The sequence below is a fragment of the Copidosoma floridanum genome, unplaced genomic scaffold (genome assembly GCF_036245765.1).
Source record: "Copidosoma floridanum isolate Cflo_tuat_1 unplaced genomic scaffold, Cflo_Japanese_pri ptg000033l, whole genome shotgun sequence".
Classification (NCBI taxonomy): domain Eukaryota; kingdom Metazoa; phylum Arthropoda; class Insecta; order Hymenoptera; family Encyrtidae; genus Copidosoma; species Copidosoma floridanum.
The window spans coordinates 4,839,147-4,847,623 of record NW_028321910.1 but is presented as its reverse complement, the minus strand read 5'-3'; the positions used below and the strand labels follow the sequence as shown (position 1 = coordinate 4,847,623).

The following is an 8,477-nucleotide window of genomic DNA, read 5'->3' as shown; positions in this document are numbered from 1 at the left end:
AAAGGACATGCACTAGCTCGGAAAAGTCGCACTGGCCGGGAATTAAACAGCGGTCTCCCTCGTATCGACCCATTACCTAACCGACTGAGCTACCGAACGCTCCGAGTATATTTATATGTATGTAAGTGTAGAAAGTATAATAAGCAATATACTATGACGAAGTGTCTGGTAAATCGCGTAATTTTGTGATTTTTCGAATAGTACACACAAGTATCTGTTGAGTAATGGACGCGCTAATTGCGCAAAAACAACATCAACGCTTGCGTCCGCTGACATCGGAAAATTTCTTAGCACCTACGAAATAATTACCGTAATTAAAGAACGCAAAAACATTTTTAATGTTATGTCTTATGTAGCCATAGAGATATTTCTAACAAAGTAGGGGAGTCGACTTAAAATCTGTCCTGTCAGTAGAAAGAGAGGGCAAATGAAGTGATCCTCTATATATAGATATACTTCCGAAGTTTTTATGCTTGTAGGTGGGGTGATAAAAGGTCTTTTAATTCTCTGTCTTTCTCTTCCAACGAGACATTTAAAATAATGCGTTAGGTACTCACTCCCCTACTCTATTAGTAATATCTCTATGTATGTAGCACCTTTGTGAATGCTAGTGCGTCAGCTCTGGTAACCTTTAAGGTGGCTTCTCACTAAATCAAAATACTGGAGTATTAAATGATATTTTAAAGGATGATTCTTGAAGGTGCAAGGAGTCTTTTCCCAAAATTTTAGACCTCGTCACCACCAAAATTGTTGAAAAAAACTAACTGGAAAATAGACTCTGTAACATAGCCTCTTACGGAGAGTCGTCAAATTGGTGGCACAGGTTGTATGATATCTCAGCAAAGATACTGTAGTTCTTAATAGAAAACTATGTAGCAGATAGAAGAAATCAGAATCTTTCCAACGACATTCAAGTACTTGGACATTACCATGGGTTTTATAGGATATTTTGTGAAAATAGTAGATAACTGTGCAAGTCACAAAACAGATGAAAAGTGTGGGGCGTCTGCTACACGGAAGAGTGGTAGCCCGCGTAGTTTGAATTGGTCAGAAAGTTGTACGTAAAATGAATAGGAGTTGTGGGGAATCGTAATTATAATAAAAATAAGTGTGACGCTAAACCAAGAAAATAATTTAATGCGGGGCTGACTTATGTACTTTTTGTATACATACGTCTGCTCGGGTCACTGTATCGTACGATATAGGTCAACGGTGTGGATGTGACTAAACTTCTTTTGAAGGGACTATATATATATATATATATATATATATATATATATATATATATATATATATATATATATATAGGTACCTATCCATTTTTAGTCAAGAACCTCCACAGCCAATGAAAAGCTGTGTTGCAGTATGCTTACTCTTCTTGTAGGATTTATAGTGAGGAGCCACTTTAAACACTTTTAATTAATGGTAAGTTAAGAAAAAAATATAATGAACATTTTTTTACTATTTTTGTAGTTATAAGGTTACAGGATAAAAGAAAGTATGTGCAGTAAAATGCTAAAAAGTGCAGGCCAATTTAGGTGTATGGAGCTAAAAGATATGCAAAATATTGATAATATAGAAAAATCGAAAGTATAAAACAAAAGTTCTATGGCATTCACTACATGTCACTAGCACTGTGACAGGATACCGCTTCTTTCTTCATTTAGCTGATGCTGTGGCTTCTTATATTCTCACATTTGTTAATGTTACCACACTAAATGGCGTTTTCTGGGTCTCCTAATAAACTAGCACAAACATCCTCAGGTTTCCTTAATTTGTGTTTTAAGTATTTTCATTGTTTTCAGCCTTTTTCGGTCCCTCACTTCCAGAGTATTCTCGAACGGTCTCTTGCATCAACGTTAACTGTGCCGGCTGCGCATTCGCAACCACTCCCCGCAACGTCGCAAACGAACTGGTTTGGACTTGCACTAAGTTGGCCAACTACTGCACTACACCCAATATGGCGGAGTCTGAGCTGTTCCCTGCAACCGCCCCATGTGACTTTGTTTGAGCCTCCGCTCTAATTCTTTCCACCTCCTTCTCGTACACCTGTCGATTCTCTGCTTGAGACTTCTTCTGCCGCTTGATCTCTGCCAAAGCTTCCCGCAGCTGCGTTTCAACGATGGCTGGATTTCCGTGGAGCAGGTTACCCAAGTGATTTTCTCTCACGAAGAGCTCAAATTCGACGCAATCGTTATTCATGCAGCAAAACGCTAAACCCCCCCCCCCCGCTAGTCCCACCAAAAAGAGAAGACAACACGGACTCAAACTTTTTTTTTTACGACCTTGCTCAAAGGCCAAACGCGAATCACTATCCCACTTCTGAATTGTTATGATTCGAGTCTTTGTCTCAGGCGTGGTGGGTGCTCGGGTTAAATAACTTAGGTTGTGAGGAGTTTTAATAATGGAAAAGAACAATTTATTGAATGAATCACAAAAGAGTCATGATACAAATACAAGATACGCACGTACAGCGAGAGGGCAGCGCGACCACGAGACTACCAGCAAACTCGCTTCCTGATGTGTACCCTTCGATTGTCTCTGGCTTACTCTGTCGCCAATGCGACGCAGTGTTGGCGGACCGCGACCACCGTGACCGTTTCTTACCATATTCCTAGTGCCATCTAACGATACGCACATGGAGATGGAGAGAGCTTCTCTTATGCCCTTAACAATTGGTTCTGCACTAGTTAATTTTTTTTTTAAATCAAAGCTATTGTGCATGTTTCATAACTTCCTTTCAATTATGCTCCGTTTCGGTAGTCAAAATGTTATGCAGTAATCGTGTTCAGATTCTTTAGGTATACAATTCATTTTTATATTTGCGTACGCGAACTCACGTATCCATGTACGAGTATTTGTATACTTGCATGTTTAATTCAAATTTCATGGAGTCACATAAATTATTGTCAAGAATAAATGCGCTGAATAGGAACAAACCATACAAATGATTATTGATGCAAGCTATGACAATATCGTCTAACTACTTACAAAAATACTTATGTGTGCTTTGGATTGATTTTTAGTTGAGGACAACAATCTTGTACAGGATGTAAAAAATCTTAATTTACTTTTTTTAACATCATAGTTCATTAATATATTTTTGCTACTAAATCACCCAGCAGCTTTGACAAGTCGATTTTTTTTAATTCAAATACTATACATAATAAACGCTGACAGAGATTAGTAGACTCTTGACGGTGACTCGGCTCTGCTGTAGAATGACTTTGTGATTGTCTGTAATATAATAAATCTAAATCTGACATTTTATAAAACAAAAGTATTAGCCTAGTTTTAGGCACAATGTCGCCGACCCGTCTCTTGGAAGAATATTACATAAGCATTCGTTTGTACACATTTAAAAACTTCATCCTCATCTAGTATTTTTACATTTGCATCATCATAACAAAACCATTCATCTTTGTGTTTCACAAAACTAATGTAATATCCCGAGTCTATGCTGTCACCAATGTGTGATATTATACCAACAGGTTCATATGATGGAGAAAGACTCAACTCTGAATCGTTTTGTCTGAAACAAAGCCAATACTATATTAATGATACAACAAATTTTTGTACAGCATACTGGTGAATTAAAAAGACTTACATAACAAGGCTGTCAAGCTGCAATAACCGTGGAATATCAATTTTAGTCGATTTTTTGTTGATGATACCTTCGCTAGTCATTTCATACCGCTTTATTTAAGCCATCAAAATTTTTGGAATCTCCTATAACTTGGTATCCATAGTATGTCTATCGTGCTTGCATGATTCACAAGTCAGTTCTCTTTGTTCGGTATGGTAGGTTGTATTAATCATGTCAATTAAGTCAAGAGTACCATCACAATCGTCGGACGGCAAATCAATCAATAACATTTAATTTTCTATGTTTTGTTGTCTTTTCTTAGAGCATTGAAGGCAAGAATAATTTTCCACCATGTATAGTAAGAAATTGTCATCAATGACATTAGGCCTAGCTTCAGCTTTATCATTTTGAGACTTTGGTGAGGAAAGAGTTGTAGTACTTCCCTTTTCTTGTTGTTCATTATTTGTTACATGACTGCTTCTAGATTGACCTGTAGATGCAGAAATATCAGCAAATGGTGATCTTTTATTCAAATCATGTGAAGTACTTTGTGACTTTCTGGGTGTGTCTTGTTCATTATAAGGTATATTTTCAATTTCATTACTATGTGATTCTTTGGACTTTGTTTCGAATTCCGTTTTAATAAAATTCATTAGATTCATAAGAAATTCAGAAACGTCTTGTTGGGCTTTGGATGAATAGCCTTTGTCAAATATTGATAACTCCTCTTTGAAATGACTATAACAAAAAATAACACAATTAAAGATTGCAAAAGAAACTGATAAATCGTGTAAGGATACAAGCTTAGCGTTAATTACTTACTGAAAACTTGTATTGTAAGCGTAGTTTCTGTTCATTCCTCTTTTCCAGTAGTATTGAATACTTTCAAGTGACCTTATCAATTTAGAACAATTAGATGTATCTAACAAGCTAAGATCGTTGAAAACAGGTAGTCGAAACAAAACTTGTAAAGTTGCATTAATCCAACATCTGTTTTCTGTTACTGGGTTTGGCAATCCATGAGTATAGTAGGGTTTGTCCTTAAACCAATAAGTTTCAACGAAAATCCCAACATTACTGAAGAGATCATAATCACAGACAGTAGAGGCAGTTGTATAACTAGAAATAGGTGTTTGCGGTTCTTCAAACAATGAAGAACATATCTCGGGATATGTGGTTTGGTCAGAAATGATTTCATCATTGACTGGAATTGTAGATGAAATCAAGTTTCCATCCTTGCTGTAGTTCTCTAAATCAGAGTTAGTAGCAATTTCGTTTTTAACTTCTTGCTGTTTCAATACTTCAGCAGCTCTTTCGAGCCTTGCTTGAGTTTTTTTATGTCATCTGCGCTTTTTTGGTTTAGATTCTGAAATTTTGGCTTTAGCATTACTTAAACAAGGCTCAATGTAAACTTCTGGAAGATCAGCAACCAACTTGGTTGATATTTGAGCCTCTAAATCATCAAGCTGTGAACATGCTTCGGAATCTTTTGCATGGACTTCATCAGGCAAACATAAATTATGCAATTCATCTTGGTTTAGTAATTAAATACTTCCAGTTTGATTAATTCTCGTCAACTTAATTTCTTTGTAATTTTCAAGATAACTGAAATCATTATTTCTAGTTAAATTGACGGATGTTTCTTCAACTTTCTCATCTTTGAGTTTTTCAAAGCTTTCATCACAAGCCTCTTCATAACTTTCGTCAAAGGAATTGGGAATGTTGATGTTGTATTGATATGTTTCCTTGATTGCAGTTAAACCACTATTTTTAGAAATAAGCGTCAGAGTAACTTCTGGTCTCAACTGAATGTTCTCAACATAGTTTTTCTCATTGTCAAGGTTTTGCTTCTTGCTGATAATGCAAAACTCTGGTTCCGTGCTTCTGCATTTGAGCACATTAGATCTCTTAGGTGACCATGCATGTACTGTAAGAGAAAAAAATTGTTATTTGACAAGTTTTTTTATTACAAATTATGAAGTTGAACTTTGTACACTACGGTTCATTAAATTTGTGCTTAATGTATTGCTACTAACATTTTGTAAAATTATTTTCTAGAAATAATTACAAAAATATTTGTATTATCGCTCTCGATAATCAGTCTTCCGGTGTGCCTATGTATATGTGGGTATGCATGTGTATATCACAAGAGTCAGATTGCTGTTATTAAGTATAATAGGTAAGTATCTAGACTACTTATCAGTTTTATCGTGACAAAAACTTGATTGGAAAAAAAAAAAAAAAAAAAAAAAGTAATTAAGCGGAGTGAAAATTCAAGTTAACACATTGACACTTAACCAAAAAGATGTAGGAACACTCCGTTTGTCGGAATAACCATATTAATGAGAGGGAGACATACTCAAGGCATTTAACACTTAGGAAGGGGATGGGTGGCCTCCTAATACGTACCTTCTGGTCTCAACTGAATGATCTCAACATAGTTTTCCTCATTGTCAAGGTTTTGCTTCTTGCTGATAATGCAATACTCTGGTTCCGTGCTTCTGCGTTTAATGAACCGTAGTGTACAAAGTCCAACTTTATAATTTGTAATAAAAAAACTTGTCAAATAACAATTTTTTTCTCTTACAGTACATGCATGGTCACCTGAGAGATCTAATGTGCTCAAACGCAGAAGCACGGAACCAGAGTATTGCATTATCAGCAAGAAGCAAAACCTTGACAATGAGGAAAACTATGTTGAGAATATTCAGTTGAGTCCAGAAGGTATGTATTAGGAGGCCACCCAATGAATTAAATTTGTGTTTAATATATTGCTACTAACATTTTGAAAAATTATTTTCTAGAAATAATTACAAAAATATTTGTATTATCGCTCTCGATAATCAGTCTACCGGTGTGCCTATGTATATGTGGGTATGCATATGTATATCACAAGAGTCGGATTGCTGTTATCAAGTATAATAGGTAAGTAATTAGACTACTTATCAGTTTTACTGTGACAAAAACTTGATGGAATAACCGTAATAATGAGAGAAAGCCATCATGTGCAGAGAGCAGCGGCAGAATGAATAGAAGCAGAAGAGCTAGCGAGTATAAAGCAAGAACGTATATATTTATATATATAATGTACACACACATGCATAAGTGGGAAAAATAAAAAATGAAGTTTTAAGCTGTATAAATGATAGTGTGTGTATACTTAGTACTTGGGTGTAAAAGGAAAGTAAGACTCACCTGATGCAGAACGTTGCGATGTTGAAGCCGGCGTTTCGGCTGAACGATGACGTGCTTGAGCCACACTAAGCATGTCGGACGTTCACACTTGGCGAGAGTGCGCGTTGACGCCCGTCGTGAGGTTGTAAAACCCAATTCCCGCTCCGGCTTTAGCTTCCCTCGTTGGCTCGTCTCCAGAGACAAAGATCAGGCCTGACCTAAAGGCAATCCGCCTACTTACAATACTCTATATGATATATTTAGTCGCCCGCGCGGAAACATTTTCTCAAGTGTTAGGTATTACTTATAGGTATATGATACTGACCGAAACCTGTATCTGTGACCTGAATTAACTAAGTCCGGTTCTCCGATGGCAACGCTCATCGAGCTTACTCGTTGGTTCTTCTTTCCTTTCTCTCCTCTTGGGCTCCTCAGAAGCCGCAATTGCACGATTGTATAATATATATAATGTTGCTGTTGTTGCTTCCACGTGCTAAGAGCTCCGTTACTTTTGTCTCACCATTGGCCTTGTCACAGGCGTTTTAAAAACTTTCGAACCGAAGTAAATAAGTAAACATTTATCCAGCACGGACAGAGCACCACGTAAGTATATATTATTTCGGTGCGCAAACCAAATGGATACAACTTACAATCAACCGTACGACAAGAACACTAACTACTCAACACAATATAGATACAGACTGCACTTCGTAAGTGTTGTCAAAGTATCTTATATTTCCAAAATATTTCATATATTATATAATTTATATACCAATATATTTAGGTAAGTATAGCACTTTTGCGCTCAAAATGCGCTCACGCAGCTCACGCTGCTCACGATCACTCGAAAGCACAGTTGCACACTTGCCAACCAAGCACCAGCACTTTTAGATGCACGTTACAATACATATACGTCAAAGAGCCAAAACTGCAATGTATGTTATGTACTGAAACTGCGTAGCCTCGTGCTTTGACTGAAGGTATAAAGACGGCGGAGAGTGCCGAAGAGATCCATTGGCGGGAAAACGGGAGACTTGTGCCGCCTATAATATATGTTTGTCTCGTTTCCATCACCAATGACGGCAATGACACGCCAACAATGTGGCAGGTGGCACATCGTAATTCACTAACTGCTCATTAGCTATTATGCGAGAAAGAACTAAATCGGAGTTTTGACCCATCAGAAAAACCTCTGTACAGGTGTGAGATATAGTTCCGGCCAGATTTAAGAATTCCCTTGGACCCAACCTCTCTGACGTGGGAAATAACTAGATCAGAAAAAAAATAGTACCAAAGGTAAAGCGCGAGATTCAAATAAGGTCCAATAACACAAGCATCCATCACCTGATGACCCGGGGCGATTACTGGCCACTCTTTTGCATAAATAATTATTAATAACACAAGCGCCTATCACCCAATAACCCGGGGCGCTTACTGGCCACTCTGTTAAATGAATAATTATTAAAATAACACAAGCGCCTATCACCTAATGACCCAGGGCGCTTACTGGCCACTCTTTTAAATAAATAATCATTAATAACACAAGCGCCTATCACCTATTGACCCAGGGCGCTTACTGGCCACTCTTTTGAATAAATAATTATAAATAACACAAGCGCCTATCACCCAATAACCCAAGGCGCTTACTGGCCACTCTGTTAAATGAATAATTATTAAAATAACACAAGCGCCTATCACCTGATGACCCAATGCGCTT

The 8,477-nt window shown here is 37.2% G+C and overlaps 1 pseudogene; it reads right to left on the bottom strand.

The window, feature by feature from the left end:
* Positions 1-3,294: 3,294 nt before the first annotated feature.
* On the bottom strand, positions 3,295-6,854 carry LOC149373302 (uncharacterized; annotated as a pseudogene).
* Between the last annotated feature and the right edge of the window lie 1,623 nt (positions 6,855-8,477).